The 16091-nt window shown below is 44.7% G+C and overlaps 1 protein-coding gene across 3 annotated transcripts in view; it reads left to right on the top strand.

Annotated features, from left to right (window-relative positions):
* WDTC1 (WD and tetratricopeptide repeats 1) overlaps positions 1-16091 on the top strand; it is an 82338-nt gene that overhangs the window by 20289 nt on the left and 45958 nt on the right. The window lies entirely within an intron of this gene.

The following is a 16091-nucleotide window of genomic DNA, read 5'->3' as shown; positions in this document are numbered from 1 at the left end:
CCATCTTCCAGTGCTTCCCCAGGCCATATCAGAGAGCTAGATTGGCAGAGGAGCAGCCTGGACATGAACCTGTGCTCTTATCGGGTGCCGGTGCTGCTGGCAGGGGCTTAGCCTGCTACACCACAGCACTGGCCGCAATAAATAAATCGTAAAAAAAAATAAAATAAAATAAATGGAACAGCCAAGACTCGAACTGGTGCTTATATGGGATGCCAGCAAGGAAGGCAGCTGCTTAACCCACTGTGCTGCAACACCAGCCCCTAAAGGTGGATACTCTTAAATAGGGCATCATTAACAAGATGTGTTCCCTTTTGTCTTTCTGTCCCTTCTGCTACCTTACAAAATACCCTGTGAGAAGGCAGCTAAATTAGCTGTGGTCACTGAAAAGCAAAGTTCTGAAAAAAATCCAAGAAATATTTCCACAGGGCTCAATTGGCAATATAGAGCCCATTTGGGCAGAGGAGATGCCAAGATGAGTTTCCATCCAGAGCCTCCCAGAAAATGAAGCAGTCCTTAGTGTGGACTCCACAGAGAAAGTTTCAGTCAGTCCCATATGGAATCATTTCAGACAATGGCCTTAGACGTGGCCAAGGACTTTTCCAAAGATGCTTTGCTATTGGGCCTGTCCTGCCAGCCCCACCTTTTCCAGAAACTGCCTTTTAGCCTATTTGGTTCATGACTCTGAAATGGTCTCCTTTATATTTGCGTTTAATTCCAGCACGGTCAAGGTAGTTGTGATTCCTTAACCATAAAGAATGATAAGAAATGGGCTGGCGTTGTGGCACAGCAGTTAAGCCACCGCCTGTGATGCTAGCATCCCATAGGAGTGCAGATTCCAGTCCCAGCTGCTCCACTTACAATTCGGCTCCCTGTTGTTGTGCCCAGAAAAGCTACAGAGGCTGGCCCAAGTACTTGGGCCCTTGCCACCCCTGGGGGAAATGTGGATGGAGTTGCTGTCTCCTAGCTTGAGCCTGTCTGAGCCACAGCTGTTGGCAGCCATTTGAAGAGTAAACCAGGCAATGGGAGATCTTTTTCTCTCCCTGTCTCGCCCTCTCCCTCCTTCTGTGTCACTCTGCCTTTCAGGTTAAAACAAAACAAAACAAAATGTAAACAAAAGTTTCCTTCAGGCTTGGCTACTAGGACATGGTCTGACTTAAAGTAGTAAGGTTTTTTTTTTTAATTTTAATTTTAATTTTTTTAAGATTTATTTCATTTGGAAAACACAATTGAAGTAAGAGGGAAATGGAGTGGGGGGCAGGGTTTGTTGCACTAGGAAAGAGAAAGAGAGAGCTTCCATTGGCTGGTTCACTCCTGAAATGGCTACAGCTGCCATTGCCAGGCCAGGCCAAAAACAGGAGACTGCTGCTCCATCTGGGTCTCTCACATAGGTGGCAGATGTTTGACCCATCTTCCACTGCTTTCCCAGGCACATTAGCAGGGAGCTGAAGCAGAAGTGTAGCAGCTGGGACTTGAGCCAGTGCTCATACGGAACGCTGGCATCACAGGCAGCTTAACCTTGCTGTACCACAATGCCAACCCCTAAAAATAATATATATATATATATATATATTTTTTTTTTTTTTGGTGGCCAAAGGCTTGCTCTCTGGAGTCAGATTATCTCAGCTGATTCTCCATCTAGTAACTATGGGACTTTGGTAAGATTAACTTTCCTGTGCCTCAGATCCTGCATCTGTAGAATGAGGCTATTATGATATTACCTGTCTCAGGACAGTTAGAAGGAATCTGTGAGGTAACACTTGGATGTTGCTTAGAATCTTCTGTAAATACTGTTACTTTTCAGTCTCAGTGCCAGGCATGTTAAATGTGTCCTCTTCTATTCCTCATCACCCTGCAAAGGCAGATAGTGTCAGATTGGGAACCTGAGGTTTGGAAATGTTATGTCCACAGAAAATAAGCAGATCTGGGACTAGAACCTTAAGTATGTTAGGTTCCATAGCTCAACCCTAGATTTTATTATACTGCTTCCAATGACCTTTGTGCTTTGAAAGTGCAACCCAGGGGCTGGCGCTGTGGAGTAGCGGGTAAAGCCACCACCTGCAGTGCCGGCATCCCATATGGGCACCGGTTCATGTCCTGGCTGCTCCACTTCTGATGCAGCTCTCTGCTATGACCTGGGAAAGCAGTGGAAGATGGCCCAGGTCCTTGGGCCCCTGCACCCACGTGGGAGATCCAGAAGAGGCTCCTGGCTCCTGGGTTTGGATCGGCGCAGCTCTGGCCATTGCAGCCAGTTGGGGAGTGAATCAGCAGATGGAAGACTTCTCCCTCTCTCTCTCCCTCCCTCCCTGCCTCTCTCTCTCTCTCTCTGCCTCTCCTCTCTCTGTAATTCTGACCTTCAAGTAAATAGATAAATCTTAAAAAAAAAAAAAAAAAAAAAAAAAAAAAAAAAAGTGCAGCCCAGTCCTACCTTTGTTGCATTTTTCTTCCTTTCAAAGGATTGCTCCATTAGGAAAACCACTAGAAACAGAGTTAAAGGAAACTTGCACATATCTTTTGCATAACTCAGAATGTTGAAAGGGGGTCAGTTGTCACCCTGGCTGGGCCACCTCCCTGCTGTGGGAAGCAGCATGTCCAGAGGAAAGAGAATACAGATGCCTGGAGTACTGTTTTCGGTTTGCTGCTAACTAGCAGTATCTCCTGAAAATCATAGAGTAGTGTAATTGACAGCTCATCTGAGTCCACCTCTCACTTTACAGATAGGGAATCAGAGGGCAGTCATAGTCAGGGTCATGGAACCAAAGGCAGGGCTGGACTACTGCACCAGACCCTTGATCATAGCCCAATGTGCTTCTGTTCTCTCTTGTTAAATAGGGATAATAACATTTCCATAGCTTCCTCACAGGATTATTGTGAGGGTCAAACTAAAACCAAGAATTGAGATGTTTTGATAGGTATAAAGTACTCCATGTGTGCAAGGTAGTCATGCTATTATTCATTCAGCAACTAATTATTGTCACATGCTAAGTTCACACATCACTCATGCAAAACCTGGGAGGTTAACAGGTAAATCAGTTTAAGAGCTGGTCTTGTGGGGATGCTTTGGAAAGTCACTAACTGCAGACAGACATAGGAAAAGTTAAGAACTAAATTTTTTTATAAGTTGTGATTGTAAGGTAGAAAAAAGAAAGCATTTGAGAACTTTTGTTTCTTTTTTAATTGAGATGTAATTCACATAACATAAACTTTACTTTTTTAGCAAAATATTTTTTATTTGAGAGGCAGAGTAACAATGGAAGGAGAGATAGAGAGAGAGGTCTTCCATCTGCTGGTTCACTCCCCAGTGGCTGCAATGGCAACGCTGGGCTGATCGGAAGCCAGGAGCTAGGAGCTCCTTCTGGGTCTCCCATGTGGGTACAGGGGCCCAAGTACTTGGGCAGTCTTCCACTGCTTTCCCAGGCCATAGCAGAGAGCTAGATCAGAAGTAGAGCAGCCAGGACTCAAACCTGTGCCCACATGGGATGCTGGCACTGGAGGCAGAGGTTTAACCTACTATGCCACAGTGCATGCCCCCAAATTTACTTTAAAAAAAATAATAATTGGAACTGGCACTGTGGTATAGCAGGTAAAGCCACTGCTGTCAGTGCCAGCAAACCATATGGATGCTGGTTTGAGTCCTGGCTTCTCCACTTCCAATCCAGCTCTGCTATGGCCTGGGAAAGCAGTAGAAGATGGCCCAAGTCCTTTGGCCCCTGCACTCACATGGGAAACCTAGAAGAAGCTCCTGGTTCCTGACTTCGGATTGACACAGCTCAGCCGTTGCAGCCATATAGGGAGTGAACCAGTAGATGGAAGACACCCTCCCCTCCGCCTCTCTGCCTTTCAAATAATAAATACGTCTTTAAAAAATTATTTGTTTAAAAGACAGAATGACAGAGGAGAGAGAGAAATCTTCAGTGTATTTGTTCACTCTCCAAATGCCCACAATAGCTGGTGCCAGGCTAGGCCAAAGCAAGGACCTAGGAACTCCATCCTAATCTCTCACAGGGGTATCAGGGGCCCAAGCACTTGAGCCATAATCATCCTCCCTTCCAGGCACATTAACTGTATCCAAAGTGGAGTAGCCAGGACTTAATTTGGCACTCCCATATGGGATACTGGCAACAGCTTAACCTGCTGTGGCACATACTGACCCTGATATGTATACTTTCTGAGTTGTCCTTTTTCCCTCAGGATTGACATGAACATATATATTAGCTATATATGATTAATGATTTTCCAATTAGTATTCCATACTTTAACTGACACTAATAGGAAAGATTTTTAAGAGGACATTATTGGGGCCGGCACCTTGGCTCACTTGGTTAATCCTCCACCTGCAGCACCAGCATCCCATATGGATGCTGGGTTCTAGTCCCGGTTGCTCCTCTTCCAGTCCAGCTCTCTGCTGTGGCCCAGGAGGACAGTGGAGGATGGCTTGAGTGTTTGGGCCCCTGTATCTGCATGGGAGACCAGGAAGAAGCACCTGGCTCCTGGCTTCGGATCGGAGCAGAGCCGGCCGTTGCGGCCATTTGGGGAGTGAACCAGCAAAGAGAAGACCTGTCTCTCTCTCTCTCTACCTGTCAAAAAAAAAAAAAAAAAAAAAAAAAAAAAAAAAAAGGACATTATTGGGAAGAATTCCAAATAAGCACAAAGTAAACAGAACACCCATCATCCTGATTCATGAATGCCTTCCCTACTTTCTACCTTCTGTTTGATTTTTAAGGTAAAATTAAAAAATACTAGCAAGTATACTCACATTGATTGTATAAATCTGACAATTAGATATACTGATATAACTGATATTCCGATCAATATACAGACCCTTTCTCTAACTCTGGAAAATGTTAGGTGTTCTTTCCATGTCAATCCCTAGTACCCTAGACAAAACTTCACTATAGATTTGCCTATTCTAGAACATTATATAATTGGAGTCATATAGTATTCTCGTGTTTTTTATATCTAGCTCTGTCACTCATCTGAGATTCATTCATATTGTCTATCAGCAGTTCCTTTTGGGTTTGTTGGTTATAACAACTTCAATGGGATATAATTCACATAGCATACAACTCACACATTTAAAGTATACAATTAGTTTTTAGTATATTCACAGATATGTGCAAAATTCACCAGTCTTTTTAAAAATGATTATTTATTTATTTAAAAGAGCAATAGAGAGGCAGAAACAAAATGAAACCTTCCATGTGCTGGTTTACTCCCCAAATGGCCACAACAGCCAGGGCTGGGCCAGGTCAAGGCCAGGAACCAGAAACTCCATCTAGGTCTGCCACTTGGGTGACAGGGACTCAAATACTTGGGCCATCTTCTGCTGCTTTTCCAGGTGCATTAGCAGGAAGCTGGATTAGAAGTGAAGAAGCATTTGCTGGCATTGCGGCGTAGTGGATAAAGCTGCCGACTGACAAGGGCATCCCCTATGGGTGCCAGTTTGTGTCCCGGCTGCTTCACTTCTGATTCAGCTCCTACTAATGGCTTGGGAAAGCAGCGGAAGATGGCCCAAGTGCTTGGGCCCCTCCTGCCCACATGAGAGACCTGAAGAGGCTCCTGGCTCTTGGCTTCAGCCTGGCCCAGTGTTGGCCATTGACCATCAGGGGAATGAACCAGTAAGTGGAAAGATCTTTCTATCTCTCCCTCTCTCTGTAACTCTGACTTACAAATAAATAAAATTTTTTTTTTTTAAGAAAGAAAAAAGTGGAGCAGCAGAACTCAAACAACTCTCTGATATGGGATGCTGGCATCGCTGTCTGTGGCTTAGCTCTCTGTGCCACAGGACAGCCCTGAATTATATACTTGAAAGTGATTAATTTTGTGTTTTGTGAATTTCACTTTAATTAAGGAAAAAAATCCTTTAGCTATCATTCCTATCCCCACCAGCTCTAAGCAACCATTAATGAACTTTCTATTTCTATAGATTTGTAAATTCTAGACATTTCATATAAATGGACTTGTACAACAAATATGAAGGTTTCTTTGACTTAGTGTAGTATCTTCATAGTTCACCTATGTTGTAGAATGTATCAACAATTCATCCCTTTTTATGGTCAAATAATATTCCAGGGGTGGGTGTTGTAGCACAGTGAGTTAGCCACTGCTTAGGGTTGCCCTCATCCCATATCATATCAGAGTTCTAGTCCTGGCTACACTGTACATCCCATGGGGCTTTTTGTTAATGTATCTGGGAGGCAATGGATGATGACCCAAGTAGTTGGGTTCTGCCACCCACCTGGAAGACCCAAATGGAGTTCCTAGCTTTGGTCTGGCCTAGCACTGAGCATTTGGGAAGTTACTCAGTAGATGAAAGATCCCTCGCCCCCAAACGATCTCTCCCTCTCTTGTCACCGTGCCTGTCAGATAAATATTTAAAATAATAATATCCCATTGTATGGAAATACACATTTTTTTTTTGACAGGCAGAGTGGACAGTGAGAGAGAGAGACAGAGAGAAAGGTCTTCCTTTGCCATTGGTTCACTCTCTAATGGCCGCCGCGGCCAGCGCACCGCACTGATCCGATGGCAGGAGCCAGGAGCCAGGTGCTTTTCCTGGTCTCCCATGGGGTGCAGGGCCCAAGGACTTGGGCCATCCTCCACTGCACCCCCTGGCCACAGCAGAGGGCTGGCCTGGAAGAGGGGCAACCGGGACAGAATCTGGCGCCCCGACCGGGACTAGAACCTGGTGTGCCGGTGCCGCTAGGCAGAGGATTAGCCTAGTGAGCCGCGGCGCCGGCGGAAATACACATTTTACCTGCCCATCAGTTGTTGGACACCTGAGTTACTTCTACCTATTTGCTATTATGAATAATGCTGCTATAAAACATTTCTTGCTTGAATTTTTGTGTAGAGTTACATTTTTTTTATAAGATTTCTTTTCTTTTTTTTATTTGACAGGCAGTTAGACAATGAGAGAGAGACAGAAAGGTTTTCCCTCTGTTGGTTCACCCTCCAAATGGCTGCTACAGCTGGCGCACTGCGCCGATCCAAAGCCAGGACCCAGGTGCTTCTTCCTGGTCTTCCATGTGGGTACAGGGGCCCAAGCACCTGGGCCATCCTCCACTACCTTCCCAGGCCACAGCAGAGAGCTAGACTGGAAGAGGAGCAACTGGGACTAGAACCTGGCGCCCATATGGGATGCTGGCGCCACAAGCGGAGGATTAACCAAGTGAGCCACAGCGCCGGCCTCAATAAGATTTATTTATTTGAAAATCAAAGTTACAGAGAGGGAGAAGCAGAGACAGAGAGAGAAGTCTTCTATCCACTGGTTCACTCCACAAATGCTGCAGTGGCCAGGACTGAGCCAGGCCAAAACCAGGAGCCAGGATCTTCATCTGGATCTCCCACATGGGTGCAGGGGCCCAAGCGCTTGGGCCATCTTCAGCTGCTTTCCCAGGCTCATTAGTAGGGAGCTGGACTAGAAGTGGAGCAGCCAGGATTCAAACTGGCACCCATTAGAGATGCTAGCACTGTAAGCGCTGTTAGGCAGTCTCTTAACCAGCTGCACCACAGCGCCATCCTTAGAGTTACTTTGTTTTTAACAAAGCGGTGTTTTCCTTCTGATTGTGCATTTCAAAGCTGATAAAAGGTGAAGTTCTTGGATCCTAGCTTGGGATCCGCCCAGCTCCAATGGCCGATTGAGGAGTAAACCAACAGATGGGAGATTCTATCTGCCCCCACCCACCCAATCTCCCTGTATCTCTGCCTTTCAAATAAATAAATAAGAGTTTAAAACAAAAAAGCTGACAAAAGATGATGAAGACATCCTACCCTCTGATCTGGAACCCCCAATGTCCGCTCCATGTCTGGTAGGGAAATAAGGGAGAAATGGTGTATTCCATGCTCTGAGCAAATATGACAGGAGTCACCAGATTAAAGTAGTTTCACATTTGGCTAACATCTGTTGAGCACCTATAATCAGGTGCTAAAATGTGCTTTCATATATATATGTGTGTGTGTGTAATCTTTTATGAGTGTTTCTTGCAGAACCCAATGAAGTAGGTGTTAGCATCCACATTTTACAGTCAAGGAAACTGAACTCAGAAAAGTAACTTGCTGAAGGAGGTATTGAGGGTGCTGGAATTCAGGCTTCGGTACCTAAGTATTCAGTCTGCTTTGCTTTTTCTTCTACACTGTCCAGAGCCGAACAAGGACAATGGCACACATGAATTGGGTGTTCCTCATATCTGGACAGTGCCCTTCAGTTTTTGGTTCCAGATGAGTAATCTTCACAGATGGACTTTATTCTAAGGCTTGTTCACTTCAGGCTCGTATATTGCTAGTACCCTTTGCATTGTGGATAGATTAATTCCTCTAAGTTGAGCTGTTAATTGAATTTTCTCTTTTTTTTTAATTTTATTTATTTGAAAGGCAGAGTGAGAGACAGAGGTGTTCCCCCACTGGTGTACTCCCTATATTCCTGCACCAGTAAAGGCTGAAGCCAGGAGCCAGGAACTCCATGCAGGTCTCCCATGTGGGAGGCAGGAACCCAGGACCTGCTGTCTCCCAGGATGCATATTGGCAGGAAGCTGGATCGGAAGCAGAGGCAGGACTCAATCCTAGGCACTCCAGTATGGAGGTTGGCATCCCAAGCCGCAGCTTAACATCCATCCTGAATTTTTTTAATTAACTTTATAATAGCAGAGATTTTCACATAGAAGAGTTTCCCTGTAGCCTAAGTTAGAAGTCTGTGAAAGGGAGGCAGGCATTGTGGTACAGTTTGGGATGCCTATATCCCATATCCTATATAGGAGTGCCTGGTTTGAGTCCAGGCTACTGCTCAATGCAGGAGACAGCAGATGATGAAATAAGTACTTGGGTTCCTGCCACCCACCTAGGAGACCTGAATGGAGCTCCTGGCTCCTGACTTTGGCCTGGACCAGCCCTAGCTGTGGAGGGCACTTGGGGAGTGAACAGAAGATCTCTCAATCACACTCACTCTGTCTTTCTGCTTTTCAGATAAATAAATAAATCTTTTAAGAAGTTTGTGGGAGAGATGGGGTTAAGTGGTGATATGCTAGACATTTTGGACCTCCAGGAATAGAATGCTTTTTGAGAGGTGTAACATCTGCATAGCAACTCCTGTGTTTTTAACAACATTATGTCATATGTTCTCCTCTGTGCCTTAGGTATTTTTTTATATTTTTCATATTCCCAGCTGTCAGAATTCAGTTTCCTTCTTCCTCCTTTTCATTGAATGTCTACATTGCAGTGGGTAGCACTCTTAAACCTTTGTACTCTGGCTAAAGAAAGCTTTTGTTGGGCTTTTGTATTCTGCTGACGAAATAGCTCTCAGTGTCAGAGCCTGGAGTGTGAAAATCAGGGCACATGAGCAGCTCTCCCTCTAGTGAAGAATGCATATTGATCACCTGTGATCTGTTGCATTCCTGTAAATCTGTTATAGTCCCCATTTTCCATTAGTGATTTCCAAGTTACCTTCATGCTCTTCTCATTTTCGTTTCGTTTATTTTCTCCACTGTCATTTGTGCTTTCTTCTAAGTTGTATGAATAAATAACTATAAACAACATTTAGTTTATTATTCCATGAGTTCCTTCTGAATGCGCTGTCCTAGCTATTCCTTTTCAGTCATTTGGTTAGATTTACCTTTTTCAGTCCCTCTCAGTCCCTCCATGGTGCCCTGATTACAATGGCCTTGGTGTCACTGATACTCAATTAAGGACAATTATATCGTGTGCTCCTGAAGAGAAGGCTTGTTCTCTGATGTATTTTCAAAGTATAGCACTATCTGGGTATAGCAGACATTGAAATTTTTATTTTGTGGTTTTTTTTTTAATTAAAGAAATGGGTTGGCCTAGCATGTAAGACACTGCTTTGGGACACCAGCATTCCATATCAGGGTGCCTGAGTTTGAGTCCCAGCTCCACTGTCAATTCCAGCTTCCTACTTATGTGCACGCTAGAAGGCAACAGTGATGGCTCAGGTAGCTGGGTCCCTGACACCCACCTGGGAGAGCTGGATTGAGTTCCCAGAGCCTTGCCTCAGCTGTGGGCATTTGGGGAGTGAGCCCACAGATGAGGTCTCTCTGTCCTCCATCACTCAACTTTCAAGTAAGTAAGTAAATAAAAAGTTATGAAAGAAAAATTCTATTATGAATTCTTGAAGTCACCAGTTTCAGCTGTTTGCCTCTTTTTTTTTTTTTTTTTTTAAGATTGATTGATGTATTTGAAAATCAGAGTTACACAGAGAGAGGAGAGGCAGAGAGAGAGAGAGAGAGGTCTTCCATCTGATGATTCACTCCCCAATTGGCCGCAATGGCCGGAGCTGGGCTGATCTGAAGCCAGGAGCCAGGAGCTTCTTCTGGGTCTCCCACGTGGGTGCAGGGGCCCAAGGACTTGGGCCATCTTCTACTGCTTTCTCAGGCCATAGCAGAGAGCTGGATCAGAAGTGGAGTGGCTGGGTCTCAAACCAGTGTCCATATGGGATGCTGGCGCTTCAGGTCAGGGCATTAACCACAGCACCGCAGCGCTGGCCCCAGCTGTTTGCCTCTTTTTGGAACTGAATATTGTGAAATTTGTGTACCAATCCAGAGAGAAATCCTCTTGATGTAGCTTTTTTCTAGGTTTTATAATCATGTATACATCTTGTATCAGTAACAAATCTCTCATTTATATCATTCTATATCTAAGTGCTTGACTATTTCAGAATCCTTAAAATGATACTTTTAAAATTTGGCTGTGGGAACAGGTATAGCAGTTAAAATGCCACACAGGATACCCATTTCCCATACCAGTGTGTCTGGGTTTGAGTTGGGCTCTGCTCCCTAATCCAGCTCTTGGCTAATGCATGCCCTGGGAGGCAGCAGTTGATGACTCCAAATATTTGGGTCCCTGCCACCCATGTGGGAGCTCTAGATTGAGTTCTAGGTGCCTGGCTTTAGCCTGGCCCAGCCCTGGTTACTGTGGACATTTGGGCAGTGAATCAGTGGGTAGAAAAGCAATCACTCTCTCTGCTTTTCAATTTATATATATTTATATATATATATATATATATAATTCATATATATACAAATCAGATAATCAGATTATCTAAGTTATTTGGAGATGGGATTTAATCATGTCAGATGTATCTTTTATTTAAAAGGCACAGAGATAGATATCTGATGTGCTGGTTCACTCCCTAAATTCCCTTGATAATCAGGGCTGGACCGGGCCAAAGCCAAGAGCTGGGAACTCAATCCAAGTCACCCACATGGGTTGCAGGGACCCAAATATTTGAGCCATCACCTACTACCTCCCAAAATGTGCATAAACAAGAAGCTGGAATTAGAAATGGAGCCAGGGCTCACACCTAGGTACCCTGATACAGGGTACAGGCATCCCCATCAGTGTCTTAACTTCTGTGCTCAATGGCTACCCCTGAGATACTTTTGGACTGAAAGATTAAAGAAGTTATGGTCCTTAGTGATTTTAAGGGTATTTCCTTCCTGTTGTGAGCATTTTAAAGTTTGTGGGAGGGTTAAAGCCCTGGCCTGAAGCATCCCATATGGGCACTGATTCTAGTTCCAGCTGCACCTCTTCCAATCCAGCACTCTGCTATGGCCTAGGAAAGCAGTATAAGATGGCCCAAGTCCTTGGGCCCCTGCACCCACGTGGGAGACCCAGAGGAAACTCCTGGCTCCTGGCTTCAGATCGGCTCAGCTCCGGCCGTTGCAGCCATCTGGAAGATGGCGGATGGAAGACCTCTCTCTGTCTCTACTTCTCTCTGTAACTCTTTCAAATAAATAATATAAATTCTTAAAAAAAAAATAAAGTTTGTGGGAAGGCACTGTTTCCTTGAGAAGGGCAAAGATAGGCCATGCTCTAGGATAAGCTGTTATCATTTCTTCTCTGGGGCAGACATGTTCATCAAAATGTGAACTAGGCATTAGTTGTATTAAATGTTGACATTTTGGTTTTGTAAACCTCTGCTTGCCATTCTGATCCCAATATCCGTTTTACAACCTACCTGAACTGTGGCTTTCTGCTTGTCTGGTACCCCCCCCCAACCCCATGTTGTTCTTTTTTAATTTTTCCAGGCATACACCAACCTTAGCTAAAACCCCTTGCCTTTGATAATGAACTCTTTGTATCAGTACTATGTATTTTATCTCAATATTCTCCTGTGTCTAGCACAGTGCTTGATAAATAAATAACATTTTAAGAAAATTAATGAGGGGCTGGTGCTGTGGTGCAGCAGGTTGGAGCCCTGGCCTGAAGCGACAACATCCCATATGGGCGCCAGTTCTAGTCCCAGCTGCTCCTCTTTCGATCCAGCTCTCTGCTGTGGCCTAGGAAAGCAGTAGAAGATGGCCCAAGTCCTTGGATCCCTGCACCCGCGTGGGAGGAGGCTCCTGACTCCTGGCTTCTGATCGACCCAGCGCTGGCCAATGTGGCAATCTGGAGAGTGAACCTCTCTCTCTCTGACCTCTCTCTCTCTCTGCCTCTCCTTCTCTCTATGGGTAACTGTGACTTTCAAGTAAAATAAATAAAGAAAAGAAGATTAATGAACGAGGGGCAGTTTAGGTGGCTCTTTTGGTGGGTTCTCATTGTGACTGTTCCTCTGGAGACTGCATGCTATAGTCATGCTATAATGGCGAAGTGCGTGCATTTTGGAATCATGCAGCCCTGGGTTTTGTCTTTGCTCCAGTTCTGTTTGCTATTCATATGACCTTGTGAAATATTTTCACTTTGTGAATGTATTTTTCTGTAAAATAATGATGCTGAAAGCATCTGCCGTCCACCACTCTTTGTAGTCTTAGCCCTCATCCTTGCGAGCATCTTCTGGTTCTCTGCTTCTCTGCTTCTTCTTGCCCTTCATGTTTCAGTTTCAGTGTCATCTTCTCAGAGAGCCCCTCTGTGTATCACGTAGGATTTGTGATTGTAAGCAACAGAAATCAACTCTGCCTGGTAATTGAAAGGATATTAGGGAAACTCACAAAACCTCAAGGCAAAGCCAGGGCTGAAGAACAGAACAAGGGGACCTGGGCAGCAACCAGGACCCATGTCCAAAATTATTCACAGGTCCAGTCCAGTGAGGACACTGTTGCCAGCACCACTTGCACAGCTTAACCATGATAGCTACCCCTTGCCACACCCCTGCATGGACGGTCTGTGGTCCTCTATGTGTTGCTAGATTCCATTTCAAGCTCCAGAGGTGATGTGTCTGGTTGGCAGAAACTGGGCCATGTATGCACACGGTAGCTACAAGGGAGCCTCAGAAAATCTCAGTCACCACCTTTCTTCATGGAGTGAGGGAGTTCTGCTTCTCATTAGACTCATTAGATAGAGAATTTGTGAAATATAAGAGGATTTGGTGAACAGAGTATTCCACAAGCGTCCAGTGCATGTTCTTTACCTCAGGTGTAAAAGGAGCCCACCATTCACTGCCCCATCCATGTGTATCCTAGGACGTTTCACTGCCACACAACTTTATCTGTATTGTTTGTTGCCTGTCCCTTCCTGCTAGACTGTAAGTGAAAGCAAGGATCTTGTCTGTTTTGCTCAATGCTTCCTGCTTATCCCCTCAGCCTGGAACAGTCCTTGGCATATAGAAGCTTCTTGTTAATTTGTTCATAGCTTTTTTTTTTCCTTGCTGGATAAAAATTAATATGTAGAAAATTTTTGAGAACATCAAAAAATAAAAGCAAAAAATAAGTCATGTAAGTAAAAAATGTAAGTCATATATGTCAGATAGTGCATAGGTGTACATTAGCAGGGAACTGGTTCAGAAGAGAAGCAGCCAGGACTCAAACTTGTGCTCTAGTATGGGATGCCAGCATCCTGAGCAGTGGTTTTTATACAGACAGAGGAAAAGATAGAGAGATCGTCCATCTGATGGTTGACTTCTCAAATGGCCACAACAGCCAGGACTGGACTGGTCCAAAGCGAGGAGCTTCTTCCAGATCTCCCACATGGGTACATGGGCCCAGGCACTTGGGCCATCTTCTGCTGCTTTCCAAGGTGCATTAGCAGGGAGATGGATTAGAAGTGGAACACCTGGGACATGAACCTGCACCCATATGGGATATCCACATCACGGGCAGCAGCTTTACCCACTATACCACAATGGCAGCCCCATATTCACTTTTTAAGTATCACTGTGATAATAGTGTTATTTGAAAAAGCAGTATGTTGTTATTTTGATAGGACATAAGCATATTCCTTTCATAATTAGCATTTCTTATTTCTGCCTAATATGTGGCTATTCATTATTTAACCACTCCTGTATTCCTAGAAACTGAGGTCATTTTAATTTTTTTACTGTTACAAAATCTGGGAATATATTTGGTATGGAGCTTTATTTCTTATATTTTGGAACTTTTGTGGTAACATCTCAGAAACGGGATTACTCGGGGCCAGCATTGTGGCATAGTAAATTAAGCCATCTGTGACACTGGCCTCCTCCGTTGGATTACTGGTTAAAATCTTGGGTGCTCCCCTTCTAAGCCAGCTCCCTGCTAATGTACCTGGGGAGGCAGTTGAAGATGGCTCAAATGCTTGACTCCTGCCACCCATGTGAGAGACCTGGATGGAGTTCCTGGCTCCTAGCTTTGACCTGCCCAGTCCCTAACCATCAAGGCTATTTGGGAAGTACACCAGTGGATGGAAGATCTCTTTCTGTCTCTTCCCCTGCCCCTCCCTCTCACTCTGCCTTTCAAATAAATAAAATAAATCTTTATTTAAAAAAAGAAAAAGGTAAGATTAGTTGGTCTTTCTACTTGTCAGGGTGTTTTTTTGTTGTTGTTGTGTTTGTTGTTGTTTTTTTTTTTTTTTTTTTGACAGGCAGAGTGGACAGTGAGAGAGAGAGAGAGAAACGTCTTCCTTTTTGCCGTTGGTTCACCCTCCAATGGCCACCGCAGCTGGCGCATTGCACCGATCCAAAGGCAGGAGCCAGGTGCCTCTCCTGGTCTCCCATGCGGGTTCAGGGCCCAGGGACTTGGGCCATCTTCCACTGCATCCTGGGCCACAGCAGAGAGCTGGCCTGGAAGAGGGGCAACCGGGACAGAATCCGGCGCCCCCACCGGGACTAGAACCCGGTGTGCCGGCGCCGCTAGGCGGAGGATTAGCCTAGTGAGCCGCGGCGCCGGCCTGTCAGGGTTCTATAACACCGAAATAAGTTGCTTTGAGAAATGGTGAATGAGACTGGAGTTTGACGCAGTGGTTAAGATAATGCTCAGGATGCCTATGTCCCATATCAGAGTGCCGGGGATTGAATCCTGGCTCTGCTTCAGATTTCTGCTTTTCTCCTAACGCACACTCTGGGAGGCAGCAGATACTTAGGTTCTTGTTTTGTATGTGGGGGACCAGGATTACATTCTGGGATCCTGGCTTCAGCCTGTCCCAGCCCCAGCTGTCGCAGACATTTGGGAAGTGATCCAGCAGGGGTAAGATCTCCATGTCCCTCTTTCTCTTTTTCTTTTTCTTTCTCTTTCTCTTGAGAGACAGAGAGAGAGAGAAAGAGAAAGGAAGAGGAAGGAAGGAGGGAAGGAAGGAAGGAAGGAAGGAAGGAAGGAAGGAAAGAAGGAAGGAAGGAAAAGGAAGGAAGCATTTTAAGACCTCATTAAAAAAAAAGGTGATGAGACTAGAAGACATTTTCTGGAGGTACTGGGATTTCTTTATTGTGTTCAATTATTTTTAATTTTTTCTTTTCTTTCTCATTTTTGGTTTTGCTTTTGCTTTTATCTTCTTGTGTTGGGTTGGACCTTAGACATGGTCACCATTACATTTCCTTTCCACTCTGATTCTCTGAATCTCTCAGGGATAGGCAGCCTTTTTTCTGCCAAGGACCATTGGATATTTATAACATCATTTGCAGGCCACACAAAATTATCAACTTAAAAATTAGCCTGCTGTAGATTTATCAAATTTCAAGTCTCCTATGGGTGCCTTGGCAGGGCCAGGCTAAATGATTTCATGGGCAATATACATCCCACGGTCTGGATGTTCCCCACCCCTGCGAGGGTTAAGTGTTCTGTCTGATAACGATTTGATTTTGGGGACAGCCAAGTTGAAGGTCATGAATTCAAAGCATAATTTAAGGTTTGGCATGGCTGCCATTGATGCCCAGTGAGCAAGTCAATTTTAACTCTAGT

Source organism: Oryctolagus cuniculus, chromosome 7, assembly GCF_051225735.1.
Source record: "Oryctolagus cuniculus isolate XC-2025 breed Fujian yellow rabbit chromosome 7, ASM5122573v1, whole genome shotgun sequence".
NCBI classification, from domain to species: domain Eukaryota; kingdom Metazoa; phylum Chordata; class Mammalia; order Lagomorpha; family Leporidae; genus Oryctolagus; species Oryctolagus cuniculus.
The sequence above is the reverse complement of the archived record's forward strand: the minus strand, read 5'-3'. Positions and strand labels throughout refer to the sequence as shown.